This window comes from Gracilinanus agilis, chromosome 1 (genome assembly GCF_016433145.1).
Source record: "Gracilinanus agilis isolate LMUSP501 chromosome 1, AgileGrace, whole genome shotgun sequence".
Classification (NCBI taxonomy): domain Eukaryota; kingdom Metazoa; phylum Chordata; class Mammalia; order Didelphimorphia; family Didelphidae; genus Gracilinanus; species Gracilinanus agilis.
The window spans coordinates 716,044,082-716,063,803 of record NC_058130.1 but is presented as its reverse complement, the minus strand read 5'-3'; positions in this window follow the sequence as shown (position 1 = coordinate 716,063,803).

Below are 19,722 nucleotides of genomic sequence, written 5' to 3'. Positions count from 1 at the left end.
AGGCATCACCCCCCCACACACATTTTACAGATGAGAAAATAGACCCTTAGAGAGAAATGGCTAAGCAAAGTTGCATATTTAAGAAGCGTCAGAGTCAGGATTTGAACTAGGTTGCTGCTGAGTCCCAAATCTGAAATTCTTTCTTCTGTACCTGGATGATCTGAGATAATACTGGTCAAATGCTGTATGGAAGACTAGTGATTTTGTTGTTGTAATATATAAAGACAACAAAACACAGCCTGCCCTACAGCGTGGACACTACCCACATCAACTCAAACCGGACGTGATGGGACTGGTGGCTAGAGGAGGTAAGATGATCTCAGACTTGTAAATAATAAATGTAGTGTCACTATGGGGAATGAAGGTAAGAAACTAAGGAAGAAGAAGGAATAACATCAATTTTCAAAGAATCTTAGATGGGTTCAAACCATGGCTTTAAATTCCCCATTTAATCCAACCTGTTCAATTTTTTAGGAGGAATAAAGAAACCGAGGAGAATGTGACAAGAGCCAAAAGGTACCTCAGAGATCACCAAGTCCAACTCCTAAATAACGAAGAATTCCCTCTCCAATGTGCCCATCAAGTGGTTATCCAGCTTCTGCTTTTGAAGACTTCTACTTGGGGAAACCCACTTCTTCCCAAGGCAGCCCATTCTCTGTTGGCTCCAACAAATTAAACCCACAGTTATTCCTTTTCTATCTTTAGTATTCAGGATCTCTCTATCTATTGGTATCTACTATTACCTGCCTACAAACAATCATCTCCCCATCCCTTAATAAAAAACAAACAAAAAAAAAAAAAACCTTACTAGAGCCTACCATATCTCTCCTTTTCACAGTCAGATCCTTAAAAACTGCCTCCATTCATTGTCTCTACTTCCTTTTCTGTCACTAACTTCTCAACTCTCTGTAATCTAACTTCAAGCCTCATTGCTCCACTGACGCTATTTCCTCCAGTTACCCTTCTAATTACCCAATCCGATAGACTTCTCAGTCTTTATCCTTCTGGACCTCTCCATAGCTGTTGACATTTTTGACCACCCTCACCTCTCTTGGCTACTCTGTTTTCTCTTGGTTTTCATATTGCTGCTTTCCTGCTTCTTCTACCTCTTCAACATCTCCTTCTCTTCTTTTATTGGTTCATGATCCAGATAGGACTTTCTGTGTGTACCTCCAAACCCCATCGCTTTTATTTTTTAACTCTCTTGTGCATTAGATTGTGAGCTCCTTAAGAGCAGGGACTCTGTTTTTATCTATGTATCTCCACGGCTTAGCATATTGCTTGGCATATATTCAACACTTAATAAATATTTATTAACTGACTCAGTGACTTCATTCACTTCCATAGATTAATTATGAAATATATATAGATAACTCCTAGTCTCGATCCTGAATGCTAGTACTTATCTCCAACTGCCTATTGTATAGTTCAAACTAGCTTTCCCATGGGCAATTCAAACTTCACATGTTCAAAACTGAATTCATCTCCCCATTTCCTGCCCAACCCCCTGCTTCCTCAACTCAGCCTTTTTCTGAACTTCTCTCATTCTGCCAAGGGTACCACCACCATACAGTCACATGGGTTTTCAACTTTAGAATATAGTAGGCATTTAATAAATGCTTTCTGATTGACTGCTTTTGTAGGGCTCATTGTTATGAAGTTTTTCATTTCTAATTTCTTTCCCAGGTTTGCATGAGCCAAAAAATAGTATTCATACGTTAATCAATCCATCACTTATTTAGTGCCTAATATATAGCCAATCCATGCTAGACACAGGAAGTACAAAGGCAAAACTGAAACAATCTCTACTCTCAAGGAGCTTGCATTGAATCAGAGGATACATGTACCTACAATAAGTAGATGTCAAGTAAATATAATCTATTCTCTAGGGATGTAGAAACCTTAGCAGATGTATTTGGTTATTGTTTGGATGTGTGTGAAAAGAGAAAGTGAACAGGCAAGGAATGCCTTGACAAGATTCTGGGGAAATGATCATCCAGATTCCAATTAAAGATCTCTAGCATGGGGGAACTCATTACTTTTTTGCTTTATCTCTCCCTTCTATTGCCTCCCCCATAAAAAAAATAGTAAAAACAAAAATGACAATGAAAATTTAAACTCATCACAAACATGCATAATTCAGCAAAACAAATTTGTATATTGATCATACCTGAAAATGTATATCTCCCTCTGAATTTTCAGTTCAATTCAATAAACATTAAGCTCTGCTCTCTTCTGGAAACTGTGCTAAGCACAGAGGATACAAAAATAGGTAAAGGATAGTCTCTGCCCTCAAGGAGCTTACAGTCTAATGGGAGAGACAACATAAGGACAAATCCATATGAAGCAAGCTATGGACAGGAAAAACAGGAAATAATTAAAAGAGGGAAGAGAGGTTGTAGAAGGCTTCCTGCAGAAGGTAGGATTTTACTTGGGACTTAAGGGAAACTAGGTAGGTCAGTTATCTGAGTGGAGGAGAGAGACAGCATTTCATGGATGGGGGACAGCCAGAGAAAATGCCTGGAGTAGAGAGTGATCCATCCAGGAGAACGATGCCATTGGATTGAAAAGCACAACATGGGGACTAAGGTATAAGAAGATCAGAAAGGTAGAAGGGAGCTACATTATGAAGGGCTTTGAAAGCCAAAAAAGAGCATTTCGTATTTGCTCCTGGAGACATGCCAAAGAATGCTATCCATCTGCAGAGAAAAAACTGTTGGAATCAGAATGAAGATGAAAGCATATGATTTTTAATGATTTATTTGAGTTTATGTTGGGGGGGATTGGTTTTATAAAATTACTCACAAAAATAAATAAATAAAATTATTTTTTCCAGATTACAAAACAGATTACTCACTTACAAAAATGAACAATATGGAAATATGTTTTGTATGATGATACATATATAACCCAGATTGAATCACCTGCCAGCACTGGGAGGGAAAAAGGAAGGGAGGGAGGAAGATAAGTTTGATCACATAAATTAGGAAAACTTGTGTGGAAATAAGAAAGAGGAGTCCAGGATGCCTTCTAGGTTGTAAGCCTGAGGGTCTAGGAAGATGGTGTGGCTGCTGTCTACAGTAATAGGGAAGGCTAGTGTAGGGTCTGTTTAGAGGTAAAGATAATGAGTCCTGTTTTGGGCATATTGAGTTTAATGTGTCTAGCAGACATCCAGTTCGAGATATCTGAAAGGAGATGCAAGATTGGAAGTCAGCAGAGAGACTGAAGTGGGAAAGGTAGATTTGAAAATCATTATCGTTAAAGATGGTTATTAAATACTTGGGAGCTGATGAGATTGCCAAGTGACATAGTTATAGAGGAAGAAGAGGATTTAGGACAGAACCTTCAGAGGGTATGCATGATCTGGAAGAGGATCCAGGAAAGGAGACAGAGGAATGGTCGGATAGATAGGAGGAGAACCAGGAGAGAGTGGTGTCAAGAAAACCTAGAGAGAGGAGTATCAAAGAGGAGAGAATAATCAACAGTGTCAAAGGCTGCAGAGAGGTCAAGGAGAATGAGGATTGATAAAAGGCCATTGGGTTGGGCAATTAAGGGATCATTAGTAACTTTGGAGGGAGCATTTTCAGTAGAATGATATGGATGGAAGCCAGATTGTAGTTAAGAAGAAGGGGAGAGGAGAGAAGGTACAAGTGCCTATTATAGATGGCTTTTTTGAGGAGTTTAGTTATAAAGGGCAGAAGAGAAATAGAACTGTAGTTAGCAGGAATGAAAGGTTCAAGTTGGGATTCTTTTTCAAAATAGAGGAGACATGGGCATATTTATAGGCAATAGGAAATGCCAATAGAGAGAAGGAAGTTGAAAGTAAGTGAAAGAGAAGGAATGACAGAGGGGGCAATCTGTTGGAGAGGATAGAATGGAATAGAATCACTTGAATAAGTAAAGACTAAGGAGAGACAGCTAGGTGACTCGGTAGATACAGCATAGGATCTGAGTTCAAATTTTACTTCAGGCACATACTAGCTGTGGAAATCTGGGCAAGTCACTTAACCTCTGTTTGTCTTAACCCACAAGAGAAGGCGATGGCAAACTACTCCGGTATCTTTGACAAGAAAACCCCATGTACAGCACTGGCATGCTAAGCTCCACAGGATCACAAAGTGTCAGATACCACTGAAAGATTGAACAACAACAAGACCTCTTTAGAAGGAGGACAGAGTGGTCAAAGGTGCCTGAGTGAAAGTAGATAAGGAAGATGGAGTTCACGGTGAATAGCCTCAAATTTTCCTATAAAATATGAGGCAAAAATCTTTGCTAAGATTTGAAGATTTGAAGAGGGATGAAAAGGTTTCAAATTAATTCTTTCTCTAGCAAGAAGAAAGTAGCATGTTTCATTTTCAGTCTAGTGGGCTGGTGGTTTATCATTGGATTGGTCAGAATTCTAAAGTCTTTTTCTCTAAAACTTTCCATTTTATCATTTCTCATGAAACAATAGTATTCTATTACATTCACATATAATAATTTGTTCAGTGATGGGCAAATTTTTTAAAGAGGAGGCCAAAGGAAAGGAAATGCTCATCTGTCAGTCTGTTTCTAAGGCAACTCTTTCGAAGTTCCATTGTATTGTATCCTACTCATTGTATTCTTCAGATTAGGAATAATGTCCTGTGGCTGGATAGAACATTTCAGGCCCTCCCCATCTGGCCTTCGGGCCATAGTTTGCCCATCACTGTGTTAAGCTATTCTTCAATGGACCACCTATCTCATTTCCAAACTTTAGCTACTACAAAAAAACGTTGGCACAAATGTTTTTATACATATAGGTCCTTTTCCTCTTTCTTTAATTTTGTTAGAACATATGCCTGGTGGTGGTCTAGCAGAGTCAGATTGCCTTTCCTTTGTCTCACCATCATGGTCACCTTCTTTCAGACATGTCCATGTCCTTTAAGTCAAGTCAATCAATGTAAAGGAGAAGGATATGTGCTGCAGGGGGAAATTTTATTGTGAAGAAAATTTGGAGGGTTTGGGAATTATGAAAGGTCAAAAATTAAATTTGAGGAAGAGAAAGATGGGAAGATTTTAGTTGAAAGGAGAACTTCAGTTAAAAAGGGACTAGAACGGAAAGAACTTAGAATAAAGAGGAGGAGAAGGATGAGGAAGAATTGGCACAGGAGAAGGAACTGAGAAGAAGTAATTTATGTGAAGGAGAGGCAAAAGAACTTTAGGATTTGCAGAAGAGAAGGAGAAAGACTCAAGGAGAAGAAAATTGTTAAGGCGGAGCAAGTAACAGGAGAAGATGTTAATCAGACAAAAGAAAGGAAGTTTATTGTGTTTGATAAAGAGTTAAAAAGACAGAGACAAGGAAGAATTCTGGAATTCAAAGCTTCCAGAGACTACTATTGTAGATCTCCTGAAAAGCTTCTAATAAAAATGACTAAGGGCTGAGTCCATTAATTCCAGCAAGAACAGAGAATAGGAAGACTTTTGCACTGACCTACATGGAGTGTGATGTATGTATTTCTGCCAAGACCCAGTGACTGCTACCTATAATCAACTGGCTGGTTGATTTTCAGGTAAAGGGGCTTCCTTACTTTTCCAGTTACCAGGGAACCTGAAACAAACCATTTAAACATTGAAGGACTCCAATTTGAAAACAAAATTTAAAAAAGATTTCATGAGTTGGTAGGTTGAAGGGTGGAAGACCATAACAGAGTAGAGAAAAGAAGGTTCACTGATCTCTTGGAGGCAAGGAATAGATGTGACTCTTTCTAAAGAAGAGATAGCTGGTCCCCTAAAAAAGAAGCAGCTTCATGTGCTCTAAGGACTCAAAATGAGGGAGGTGGACTAGATGAGTGCTGAGATTCCTTCCAGCTCTAAATTTATGCTCTTATGATCCTATGACTAATGATACAGACCCATAGGTGACTGGTGAGAAATTATCCAGAAAGGTTTGGAGAAAGAAGACACCAGTGGTAGTGGATGGTGACAACACCCCAATTGAAGGGGATTGAGATAGCCATTTATTGACTTGTTTTCCTTGGGCGTGTGTTCTATCCAGCATGTGTCTATGTATGTGATAGAGAGCTTCCCAAGAATTATCAAACCAAATAACTATTACCTAATTCTGGCAATTAATGTAAGCATAAATGATACTGCCAGAAGGAATGTAGAAAGCATTGCAAAACTCTTAAGAGACAGAAGTAGTTTGTTTTATCTTTACTGATGAGTGAAGAGCAAGGGCTTCAGAAAAGAGGCAGATTTGGGAAATGAACAGCTGGTTAAGAAGATGATGCTGAGATTGAGGATGCTATTTCCGGGCCCCAGGCAAACTAGAATGACAGGTTCCTGATCAGAAAAGGAGTAAAACTAACAAAGGCTATTAAGAATGTATCAGTCGATAAAAAAAAAAGAAAAAAAAAGACACTGTCCACAACCAATGAAGGAACTATTGGAATCTGATTGTAGATCAAAGCATGCCATCTTTCATTCTATTTTATTCATGAGTTTTGTTTTTTTATTGCATATGTGCTATATGACTTCACTCATGACATGGTAATATGGAACTATGTATTGCATGAAAGCACTGGTTTAACCTGTATCAGACTATTTTTTGCCTCAGGGATGAGGCAGGGAAAGAATCTGAATCACAAGTTGTCAGAAAACAATTATTAAAAATAACTTCTAGGGGTCAACTGGGTAGCTCAGTGGATTGAGAGCCAGACCTAGAGACGGGAGGTCCTAGGTTCAAATCTGGCCTCAGACACTTCCTAGCTTTGTGACCCTGGGCAAGTCACTTGACCCCCATTGCCTAGCCCTTACCACTCTTATACACAGTATTGACTCCAAGACAGAAGGTAAGGGTTTTAATAGATATCTAGATAGATAGATAGATAGATAGATAGATAGATAGATAGATAAACTTCTACACGTAATTGAAAAAATTAAAATTTAATAAAACTTTAAGTACCAAAAAAATGTCTTGATCTAGAGCAGTGATTCCCAAAGTGGGCGCCACCACCCCCTGGTGGGTGCTGCAGTGATCCAGAGGGGTGGTGATGGCCACAGGTGCATTTATATTTCCTATTAATTGCTATTAAAATTTCTAAAAAATTAATTTCCAGGGGGCTAAGTAATATTTTTTCTGGAAAGGGGGTGGTAAGCCAAAAAAGTTTGTGAACCACTGTTCTAGAGGAAGATGGGTATCATAGTAGATAGATCCCCAGACCTAGAGTTGAAGGCACCAGGAGTCAAATCTGGCCTTTGAAACTTCCTAGCTATGTGACCCTGAGCAAGTCACTTAGCTCCAATTGCCTACCCTTTGCTAATCTTGTCTTCGAATTGATATTAAGACAGAAGGAAAGGTTTTTTTTTTTTTTAATGTATTAGTGTAAAGACTTGAAACTTTAAAAACTTTTTTTTAAGATTTAGACTAAAAATGGAGGTGATAATATGTCGAGCAAGCTGGATAGAACAGAGATTAATTAGCCATAGAATGCCTATAAATCCTTTTGGGAAATGTTGATTTTGAAATGCCAAAGGGACATACGGTTGTAAATGTCTAACAGACGACTGGTGATACAGGATTAGAGAATTCAGGAGAGAAGCCTGAGAATATAGATCTGAGAGTCATGAACCTCTTAAGGTGATATTACTGAGAAAGAAGACATTGAGGCAGAAGAAGAAAAGACTAAGATTAGATTCTGAAAAGATACTCATGGGTAGGGTGCAAAACATAGATGATGATCCAAAAAGGGGAGTGAGAAAGGAGCATTTAGACAAGTAGAAGGTGAACCAGGAGAGAGCTGTGTCACAAAACCCAAGGAGGAAAAGGTGTCCAGGAAGAGGTATCAAATCTAAATAAGTCATAGTATATAATTGTAATGAAATACATGAGAAATGCCATAAGAAATGATTAATAATATTTATTAAAATGAGTAATATGGAAACATGTTTTGCATGATAACACATGTTTAACCTAGATTGAATTACTAGCCAGCTCTGGAAGTGGGAAGGGAAGAAAGGAGGGAGATAATTTGGATTATATAACTTCAGAAAATTCATGTGGAAATTTGTTATTTAAAAATTTTTAATAAAAATGAAATGAATAAGATGATCACAAAAGAAACCTGGAAAGACTTGTATGAGGGATGCAAAGTAAAGTGAGCAACTTCACAATTAGTGCCCCAATTTTGCCACATCCTATCCAACATTTATCATTTTTTTTAATTTAGAATATTTATTTCTTCATTCTCTTACATGAAAAGACACAAAAATTACAACTTTAAAAACTCTTGTTCAGTAAGAAAAAATATATACTTCTATAAGCAGCATCTTTGGAAAGTACAGGTACGTCCAGGATTTGATTCTACAACCAGTGGGCAAAGAGGGCAAAGAGTGATCTTGGGCCCAGCTGCTTTCTTACTGCTCCATTGGCCAATCTGATAAGTGTGAGGTGGTACCTCAGTGTTATTTTAATTTGCATTTTTCTAATCAAGAGTGATTTAGAGTATTTTTTTCATATGATTATTGATAGCTTAGATGTATTCATCTGAAAATTGCTTTTTCATATCTTTTGATCATTTGCCAGTTGGGGAAAGGCTTGTATTCTTATAAATTTGACTTAGTTCTCTATGAATTTGAGAAATAGGACCTTTATTAGAGAAATCTGTTATAAAAATGTTTTTCCCAGTTTGTTGTTTCTCTTCTAATTTCAGTTCCATTTACTGTGTTTATATAAAAGCCTTTTAATTTAAAATAATCAAAATTTTCATTTTACATCTTATAATACTCTCTGTTTCTTGTTTGGCCATAAATTCTTCCCTTCTCCAAAGATCTGCCAGGTAAACTATTCTGTGTTCCCCTGATTTAGTTATGGTATCATTCTTTATATCTATATCATATATACATTTTGATGTCAGCTTGGTATTGGGTGTGAGATAATGGTCTATACCTAGTTTCTGCCATACTGTTTTCCAATTTTCCCAGCAGTTTTTGTTATATACTAAGGTCTTATCCAAAAAGCTGGGGTAGGTAAAAGAAAATATCTTTTAAAAAAAGAAGGAATATTTGTCCAAATGACTAGAGTTTATATTTATAGCCATTTACTGATTTGCTTTGATTTTTTAAATCCTTACCTTCCATCTTAAAATCAATACTATGTGTTGGTTCCAAGGCAGAAGAATGGTAAGGGCTAGGCAATGGAGATTAAGTGACTTGCCCAGGGTCACACAGCTAGGAAGGGTCTGAGGTCAAACTTGAATCCAGGACTTTCCATCTCTAGGTCTAGGTCTCAGTCCACTGACTTACCCAGCTGCCTCATAGCCATTTAATATTTGCAAATATTTGAAAGTAATATTTGCAAAGTGCTTTTCAAGTTATCTCATTTGGTCCTCACAACAATCTTGTTAAGGTCAAGTGCTATTATTATCCCCATTTTACAGATAAGGAAACTGAGGCTGAAAGAGATTCAATGACTTGCCCAGGATCACACAGTTAATGAGTATCTTTAAAAAGAATTTTAGTTCTAGTCTTCTTGACCCCAAGGCCAGCACTCTATCCACTGTACCACCCACCTCCAAAACTTCAAGGACTTTTTCTTGAAGATAGTGGGAGGAGGGAATAGCAAGAACACAGAATTAGACTCTTATTCTTCTAGCCCCCATGTGCCATTGCAGAAATCACATCTTTACTGTCTCAGTTCTCTCCTCTGTAAGAGAAAGGCATCAGACTTGCTAAAGTTCTAGAGAAACATCATTGATTGTGAATTAAAGTTAACCTGGAATATAATTTTAAACCAATCTTCAATTTTGGGGAGTCATCTGATTCCATATATAAGTTACTCTTGAGACTTTGGGGAAAAACACCAATAAAACTGTGGTCTATGATGCGTGATTTCAAACTATATTGATTTAGCAAATATTTATTGAACCCTTTTTCATCATAGTGTAGGCTTTAAAAAAAAAATCTTATCTGAAAATAGATACTGAGTATTGGTTCCAAGGCAGAAGAGCAGTGTGGAAGTGATGATTAATCTGTACCCCTTTTGGGACCCCAAAACAAGCTTTTGATTTTAAAGTCAAGAAATTTTAGTGCTGAAGCTCTGAACTATATCTCCCTGAGGCCATGGGGTAGAGTCCCTCTCCTTTTGTCTACCATACTATAAAGCTACTTGCACTGTGTAGCCATTCTAAAAGCTCCCTGGTTACTGGAAGATCCACTTCTTGTCCTGTGTGAGTCCTCCAATTGGAGATTCTCAGGAAAGGGACATCACAAAGGAGAAAGGAAGTGGCTCTCTTCTGCTGGAAACACAGACCAAGGAAGGCCCAGTCTGTCTCTGGGCAGGCTCACCGAAAAAGCTAGCTGGCCATGTGTGGCTTGTGCTTCTCTCTTTCTTTCTCTGGCTTGCTTTTTGCTATTTAATAATAATTATAAAATTAAAATATGGTCTCCAGAGAATTTTAATCATAATAGCAATAAAGGCTAGGCAAGTGACTTGCCTGAGATCACATAGCTAGGAAGTACTGCCTAGCTGCCTTATAGTGTGGGTTCTTGAAGGCTCTGCCAGCTGAATATGAATCCTGGGTTCTACTAAAATAGGAAAAGTTGGGAATTTTTAATTTATATTGTTCAAGCTTTAAAATTGAATGTCAGTTCATTGATTTGTTGATTCTTTCTTTTGTTGATTAAAGTGCTTAGAAATATAAAAAAAAAAACTAGGAAAGGCTTAGCACATGAGCCCAATATTGGGTTATATGACAATCATCTGAGAACCCAAACCCTTTGACATCATTCCCTGTTCTCTCATGTTTTGCTCCATTTTTTGCTGTGAAAAGTTGGCCCTTTTTGCCAAGACCAACCAGTTTATTTTGTGCTCTTTATCTCATCCCTTCTTTTTCCTCTGGGAGCTTGTCCCTTTAAGCCTCCCTAATTTGCTAGTTCCTTCCCAGCTTCCTGTTAACACACATATCCCTAAGAAAAATTTCCCTTCATCTTCTCCATCCTCTAACATTCACCTTTTGCAGTCAAGCTCTTAGAAAATCCATTTCTGTCCAGCACTTGCACTCTCTCTTCTATCTGAATGAGCAACTGAAACAAATCTCTCCAAAATGACTGGAGATGGCTACATTTGTCCTTATCCTCTTTGATATCCCTATACTCTTGATACTGTTTTGAAAATTAAATTTTACTTTTTTTTTCCAAGATACAATTTTCAGAAACCATTTTCTGACATTTCGTGATCCATGTCCTCTCCCTCTCTCCCTCTCCTCCCCAAGACAGCAATTAATATGGTATAGGTTATACATGTGCTATATAGAACACATGTTTCCATTTCATCATGTTTTGAAAGAAGACACAGAGCATTTACACTAGAGACAATTTCATGGAGAAAATAAAGAGAAGATTGTTTTAATCTGCATTCAAACGCCATCAGTTCCTTCTATAGCAGTGGAGAGCCTTTTTTGTCATGAGCCCCTTGGAATCGTCCAGGATTCTTGCTTTGCTGATAATTAAGTCTTTCACAGTTGGTCGTCATAGTTTATTGCTGTTACCGTGTACAATGATCTCCTGGTTCTGCTTATTTCACTCTGCATCAGTTCCCTCAGATCTTTCCAGCTTTTTCTGAAATCATCTTGCTTATCATTCCTTAGCGCACAATAGTATTCCATCACCCTTATATATCACAATTCGCTCAGCCATTCCCCAATTAATGGACATCCTTTCAGTTTCCAATTCTTTGCCATTACAAAAAGATCTGCTATAAATATTTTTATACAGATAGGTCCTTTCCCCTTTTTTATGATCTCTTTGGGATACAGACCCAGTGATGGTATTACTGGATCATAGAGTATGCACAGTTTTATAGCCCTTTAAGCTATAAAATATAATTCCAAAGTGCCCTCCAGAATGGTTAGATTGTTCACAACTCCACCAACAATGCATTAATGGACAGTGTTGTTTATAAGGATCAAGAGAAGCATCATAATGGAATTCCCAACTGACTAATCTGTATTTGCTGCCTTTTTTTTACAGTCCTTTGTTCACCTCTGAGTATGGATGGGCTAGAGTAGGGGTTTGGCTCAATTAACAATATAAAAGAGAAGTCCTCAGTAATGGGATGGAATAATTCTTAGGGAGGAATGACCCTGTCAGCTGAGGTACTCAAGCAGAGGCCAGGGAATATAGGGGGAATTTATGCTTCAGGTAAAGCTTAGGAGACCTGGGTGAGGAGGAGCCTTCCAATTCTAGGATTCCCTGCTACTATGTGGAGCCCTGGTTCTTTTAATGTAAATCTACACTTCAGCACCTACTCCTACCACCTCTTTAGTTACCCTCTCCTCCCTCTATTTTCTCCTCTCACATTCTAGGTGACTGATGCTACAATCAGGAATAAATTAGATCTGTGAAAACTCAAAGGCTGCCTGTGAGGGACAAGAGACTGCCAAGCTCCTTCCTAATGAAAATTAAGGTACATTGATTCAACATTATTTAGTGCTACCCTCCAGCTCTCACATCTGCTCCAGACAGATTGAAACCCTCTTCCTAGGTAGCCAAAGCCCTGGTTGCTTGTTAACAAGAAGAGAAAATGCTATCTTCAGACACCTTAATAAAAAAATAAAAAATAAAAAAACATAGTTAAAGTTCCCTAGAGGAATGGGATTTTGAGCTAGACTTTTGGGTTGATAGTAGAATTGTCCTTGTGGGATGGTCTAGAGAAGCCCAAGAAAGCTTAACTGACCTATAACATCATCCTCAGTTACCCTCATTGTGTCAGACCAGTAGCTATCAATGCCCCTTTAAAATGAATCAGAGATGCGGAGCAAAATAAGCAGAACCGGGAGAACACTGTACACAATAACGGCAATATTGGACGATGATTTTCTGTGAAAACTTGGCTCCTCTCAGCAATGCAATGATTTAGGACAATCCTGAAAGATTTATGATGGAAAAGACTATCTGCCTCCAGAGAAGGAACTGCTGGAGTGGTCTTTGACATCAGTGTATTTCTGGTTTTATTTTGGGGTTTGAGTTATGTACAACTTTATTCTTACAACAATGACCAATATGGAAGTGTTTTGCATGATAATAAAAACAACATAAAAAATGAATCAGAGACTGGGTGTGGTGGCCCACATTTATAATCCCTGCTGGGGAGGCAAAGGCTGATTAAATTTGGGAGTTCTGCAATAACTTTGCAGCAGCTTCAAAAGCAATTAGGTGGCTACACTGTCTGTCACCAAGATCATCAGCCTCCAGGATCAGAGTGTTCAAAGGAGGAGTCAGTAGCCCAGGTTGAAAACAGAACTGGTATAAATCAAATTGCTATATAGTATAGGAATAGAAGGTCCTTTCCTAAAAATAATAAACAGTATATATCTTAAACCATCAACAAGCATCATATGCAATGGGGATAAATTAGAAACCTTCCCAATAAGATCAGGAGTGAAACAAGGATGCCCATTATCACCTCTATTATTTAACATTGTACTAGAAACACTAGCTATAGTAATTAGAGAAGAAAAAGAAATTGAAGGTATTAAAATAGGCAATGAAGAGACTAAACTATCACTCTTTGCAGATGATATGATGGTCTTCTTAAAAAATCCTAGAGAATCAACTAAAAAGCTAGTAGAAATAATCAACTTTAGCAAAGTTGCAGGATACAAAATAAATGCACATAAATCATCAGCATTTCTATATATTTCCAACACATCACAGCAGCAAGAGGTAGAAAGAGAAACACCATTTAAAATCACCCTAGACAATATGAAATACGTAGGAATCTATCTACCAAAACAAACACGGGAATTATACGAACATAACTACAAAACACTTTCCAAACAATTAAAACTAGATCTAAACAATTGGAAAAATACTGAGTGCTAATGGGTAGGATGAGCTAACATAATAAAAATGACCATTCTACCCAAATTAATTTACTTATTTAGTGCCATACCTATCAAACTACCAAAAAACTTTTTTACTGAATTAGAAAAAAACTATAACAAGGTTTATTTGGAAGAACAAAAGATCAAGAATATCAAGGGAAACAATGAAAAAAAAAAACGTGAAGGAAGGTGGCTCAGCAGTACCAGATATTAAGCTATACTATAAAGCAGCAGTCATCAAAACAATATGGTACTGGCTAAGAGATAGAAGGGAGGATCAGTGAATAGACTTGGGGTAAGAGACCTCAACAAAACAGTGTATGATAAACCCAAAGAGCCCAACTTTTGAGACAAAAATTCACTATTTGACAAAAACTGCTAGGAAAATTGGAAAACAATATGGGAGAGATTAGGTTTAGATCAACATCTCACACCCTACACCAAGATAAATTCAGAATGGGTGAAAGACTTGAATATAAAGAAGGAAACTGTAAGTAAATTAAGTGAACACAGAATATTAAATTAAGTGAATTACTTTTGATTTCTTTACCTGAAAATTGCCTATTCATGTCTCTTGCCCATTTATCAATTGGGGAATGGCTTGATTTTTTATACAATTGATCTCTGGGAAAGATTTTAAAACCAAGCATGAGTTAGAAAAAATTACAAAATGTAAAATAAATAATTTTGATTATATTAAATTAAAAAGTTTTTGTACAAACAAAAGCAATGCAACCAAAATCAGAAGGGAAACAACAAACTGGGAAAAAATCTTTATAACAAAAAACTCTGACAATGGTCTAATTACTCAAATATACAAGGAGCTAAATCAATTGTATAAAAAATCAAGCCATTCCCCAATTGATAAATGGGCAAGAGACATGAATAGGCAATTTTCAGGTAAAGAAATCAAAAGTATCAATAAGCACATGAGAAAGTGTTCCAAATCTCTAATAATTAGAGAAATGCAAATCAAAACAACTCTGAGGTATCACCTCACACCTAGCAGATTGGCTAAAATGAAAGAAGGGGAGAGTAATGAATGTTGGAGGGGATGTGACAAAATTGGGACATTAATGCATTGCTGGTGGAGTTGTGAACTGATCCAGCCATTCTGGCTGGCAATTTGGAATCATGCTCAAAGGGCTATAAAAGACTGCCTGCCCTTTGATCCAGCCATACCATTGCTGGTTTGTACCCCAAAGAGATCATAGATAAACAGATTTGTACAAAAATATTTATAGCTGCGTCCTTTGTGGTGGCAAAAAACTGGAAAGCGAGGGTATGCTCTTCAATTGAGGAATGGCTGAACAAATTGTGGTATATGTTGGTGATGGAATACTATTGTGCTCAAAGAAATAATAAACTGGAGGAATTCCATGTGAACTGGAAAGACCTCCAGGAATTGATGCAGAGTGAAAGGAGCAGAGCCAGAAGAACATTGTACACAGAGACTGATACACTGTGGTAAAAATCAAATGTAATGGACTTCTATACTAGCAGCAATGCAATGACCCAAGGCAATTCTGAGGGATTTATGAAAAAGAAAGCTACCTACATTCAGAGGAAGAACTACAGGAAACACAGAAGAAAAACAACTGCTTGAACACTTGGGTTGATGAGGACATGATTGGGGATGTAGACCCAAAAGGACCACACCAATGTAACTATCAATAATATGTAAATAAGTCTTTATTGACCACACATGTTAAAACCAGTGGAAATGTGAGTTAGCTTGTGGGGAGGGGTTGAGGGGATGAAGGGCAAAGTAAAAACATGAATTATGTAACCATGAAATTTTTTTCTAAAAATAAAAAAATTAATTTAATAAAAAAAAATAATAAACTGAATGCTTGATCAGCACTGGGGCGGGGCCCCGATGCACTTACAGACTCAAATAGGGAGTACTAGTCTCTAAAAGAAAAGAAAATGGAAGACATATGTCTCTATGTGCAACACACTCACTTGATGTGTCTTGGTGCAAGGGAAGACAGTACAATGTCTCCACCCTCTGGCATAGATGGCAGCCCTATGCTAAGTTGCGGCTCCCCTATAAGGGGCATATTTAAAGTCAGCAAATGTTTGCTGATGCCCACAAAGCATAAAGTCCTATTCTGGGAGAAATACGTGTATGTATATAAAGAATTAATGTTAATGTTGTTTGTCCTTCTTTTTGAAGAGGCCCATTGACATCTTCAGGGTGGTTTTGACTTGAGCATGAATTGGATTTAAGTGAGGCAGAGTTACCCGAAGTCGTCCAACCTCATTCTCTCTTCCAGAGTCATTGAAGTTCAGTGGCAAGACAAAAGTCAAGATGACTGGTGATGGCCCTGGTTGCCATGGATGACTTTGGCATCTTCAATGTCTGACCAAACCCTGACTACTCCACAATGCCTGCTTCTGTCATTATAACTACTGGAAAAAATTGTTCTCATCAGCCCATTCTGCCAGGAGAAGTCTTCACATGCTTGAGGGTAGACATCCCCCACTAACTCACCAATAGGTTTGTGGCCCTCAACCTGGAAAATGAGCATGGCAAGTGAAATGGAAGTGGCTCCTATTATTCACTAGTGGCCAACAGTAGGAAGACCATGACGAACTGATATTGCCAAAGAAGGCTCACGCCATCGGATCATGCCCCTTTTTGCTTCTTAGAAGGCTACTGATGCAACCAACCAATCCTATCACAATTGTTCATTTTTATCCACATCCACACCAAATCCCCCAATCATAGATTTATAGATTCTTAGCTTCAGAAAGAACCTTAGAGGTCACTTAGTATAAATCCATTCATTTAACAGATGAAATAGAGATTGAAAGAAGAATTGCCATCAACTGTCCAACTAGTTATTGGCCGAGGCAGGTCTCAAAACTCTTGTTTTCTAGTTCTAATTCTAGAGCCTCCATCTGGCTGTGCCTCTTTTTTTTTAGCCCTCTCTCAGGTGGACTCTGGACTGGATCACCATGGCCAACTTCTGGAACCTTTTCATCCAAACAAAGAGCATTGTGTTGGATTTGGAAGGAATCTTGGCAATCACTAAGCCCAAACTATTTTATAGAGAAGGAAATTGAAGCTCAAGTGAGAAATCGCTTACCCAAAGTCACACAATGAGTCTCTGCTGTGCAGGGCTGGGATTATTGCTACAGTCTCTGAACTCTGAAGTCCAGTTTGCTTTTTTTCAGCATACTTGAATTGAGCAAAGGAGGGTTGAGTCCTGTTATCCATGGACTCCTGGTTTTGGCTGGGAAAATACTGATAGGTGCACTTAACCCCTGGGATACAGCACAGACAATTCTGTGCATGAGGGCAGTGAAGGGCAATTTAGAATGCTAAGTAATGTTAGGTCAGGGCACTTAAGCCGAAAGGCTCCTATTAGAGAATGCCATGCATTCATGCTATTTGCCTGTTCTGCCACAGACGGCCCATTATAATTCAGCAGTACTTAATGGGCCCTTCAGAGAAATGTATTGGCTGTATCTGGTCCCCATAGCAACAAGCCTACAGCATCAAAAGGAGGAAATGGCCAAGTTTCTTCTCCACCCCCACCCCTTGTCTGCATCTGGAAACTAGCTGCCTATAATAATCTCCTCCTGGGCCACTCAAGACATCTCTTTCTCGTTCTTTTTCTCTCTCTCTTTCTCTTTCTCTTTCTTTTTCTCTCTCTCTCCCCCCTCTCCCTATATTTATATACAGACATATGTTTTCTGCATCTATTACATATACATGTATGTTTTCTATATATATGTACATCTATATGTCTATATAATTACACATGTATGTGCAGAGATAAGGATAATTATACTTTCATTCACAGGTGCTCACTTATATCAAAGCAGCCAAAGAACTTGCTACTGAAAAAACTGGCAGATAGTGAAATAACTGGTGGAAAAGATGGCTGAGCCATTCTCAGTAATCTTTAGATAATCAAGGACAACAGGAGCAATATAGCTGACTTGGAGAAGGGGAAATGTCCTGATTTACAAACAAGAGATCAGAATCAGTCACTGAACCAGATTCTGATTCCTAGAGAAATTCAAGAAAGTACTACTAAAAGGAGGGTTAGTGAGCAGATAGGAAAGAAAGCAATCATCCCAAAGATCTAGCATGAGACCATCAAGAGTATACCTGGCTAAGCTCATTTGTTTTTTCAACAAGATGGGAAGATAAGGGGAATTTACGTTCATTTTAGGAAAGCAATTAAAATCTCTCAAGGTATACTTATGAAAAAGATTAAGAAATGTAAGCCAGTATTAGCTATATGACCATAGATAAGTCTCAACCTCTCTGAGCTCCGGCTCCTCATATTTAAATAGAAATAACAATACCTGTAATACCTATTTCTCAGGGCAGCTGTTAGACTCAAACAAGATTCATTCATTTAAAAAATATTTATTAAGTACTTACAATGTGACAGGAATTGAAGATACAAACAAAAAATTACCTACCTTTAGGAAATTCCATTTTTGTCTTTGTATTCCCAGAACTGCTAATGGTATACATAGTAGGCACTTTAAAAATGCTTACTAATTGATTAATTGGTTGATGAGTGATAGAAGGAGTAAGTTTCCAGAGGAAGACAGGAGGAGTCATGGGCTCCAAGACAAAAGGAGAAAGGTTGACTTTGGCAAGAGCTGCCTCTTCCTCAAAGAATCAATGGGCCAGCAACCATTTATTAAACATCTTCTGTGTTCCAAGAACCATGCTAGTTGCTTGGGATACAAATAAGAGGGAGACCACTCCTGTCCTCAAGGAACATTTGTTCTATTGGAATAAATTAGTGAGGATTTGGAATGATGTAAACGGGTTTATTGATAATATATGAGTTGGGAGCAAATGGTAGGACTAAAAGGGCTTCACGGAAGAATTCGTCAAATGGTCCTTAATTTGACATGTTTAAGGAATGACACAAAAGGGAAAGCTGTATAGCTTTATTGAAGACTCAAGAATCAAGAAGGCCATAACAAGTCTCAGATCAGGTGTTTTACTGAGATGGGTCATCTTCTGTCAGACTTGGCTGGTTCCCCATTTCTACATACTCTGAGAGAGATATCAGTTGGTAGCAGAAAACTAGAAACCTAGAATGTTCCAAATATGGAAGTTTCCAGTTTGGGAATACAGAATACTTTAGAAACATCTGGTACAGAGCATGGGACAGATGGAGAGTTTATTGGGAGTTGGAGGCCTAGAGTTCCAAATCCCAGCTTTGCCAACTTACAACCTCTGGGTCTGCTCGTTGACTATTCTTTGGGATTTAGGTCTAATAAAAATGAGGTGAATGAACTAGATGACATCAAAAATGTCATCAAAAAAAGACATAAAAAATGCCTTCCAGCTCTCAATGTGTTATTTCATTTGATTCTTATAACCCTATTAGGCAAGTAGGGCAAATATCATCCCCATCTAACAGATTAAGAAATTGATGTTCTCTGAGTGACTTGTCCAAGGTCACACTGCTTGTAGTGAGGCTGGAAGCTGAATGTTCTCATTCCAAATTTGGTCTTTTTTTAATTGGATCACAGAGAAGCAGTTACTACAAATCTAACACTAGTGAGCAGGGGCTCACTACACAAACAGTTCCTGAAAAGGACATTTGCTTCAAGGTAACATATTCATTTGGAGACCATTTCTCAGCAGCTAAAGTGATCAGAGAGACCCAAATATCTAATCTCCTAAACTGTGATGAATTTCAACAGCAAGAGACCCAAAACAATTAATATCAAATCCCAGGTGACATTTTTTTTTAATCCAAATGTCCTTTTCTCAGATTGAGCACAGAGGCTGTAAAGAAGACGCCACAGCCTGGGCCCTGACCTTAAAGGAGATTTACAGATCCACAGTTTCTCTGAGCCAGGAAAGACTTAGAACATAAAACATAGA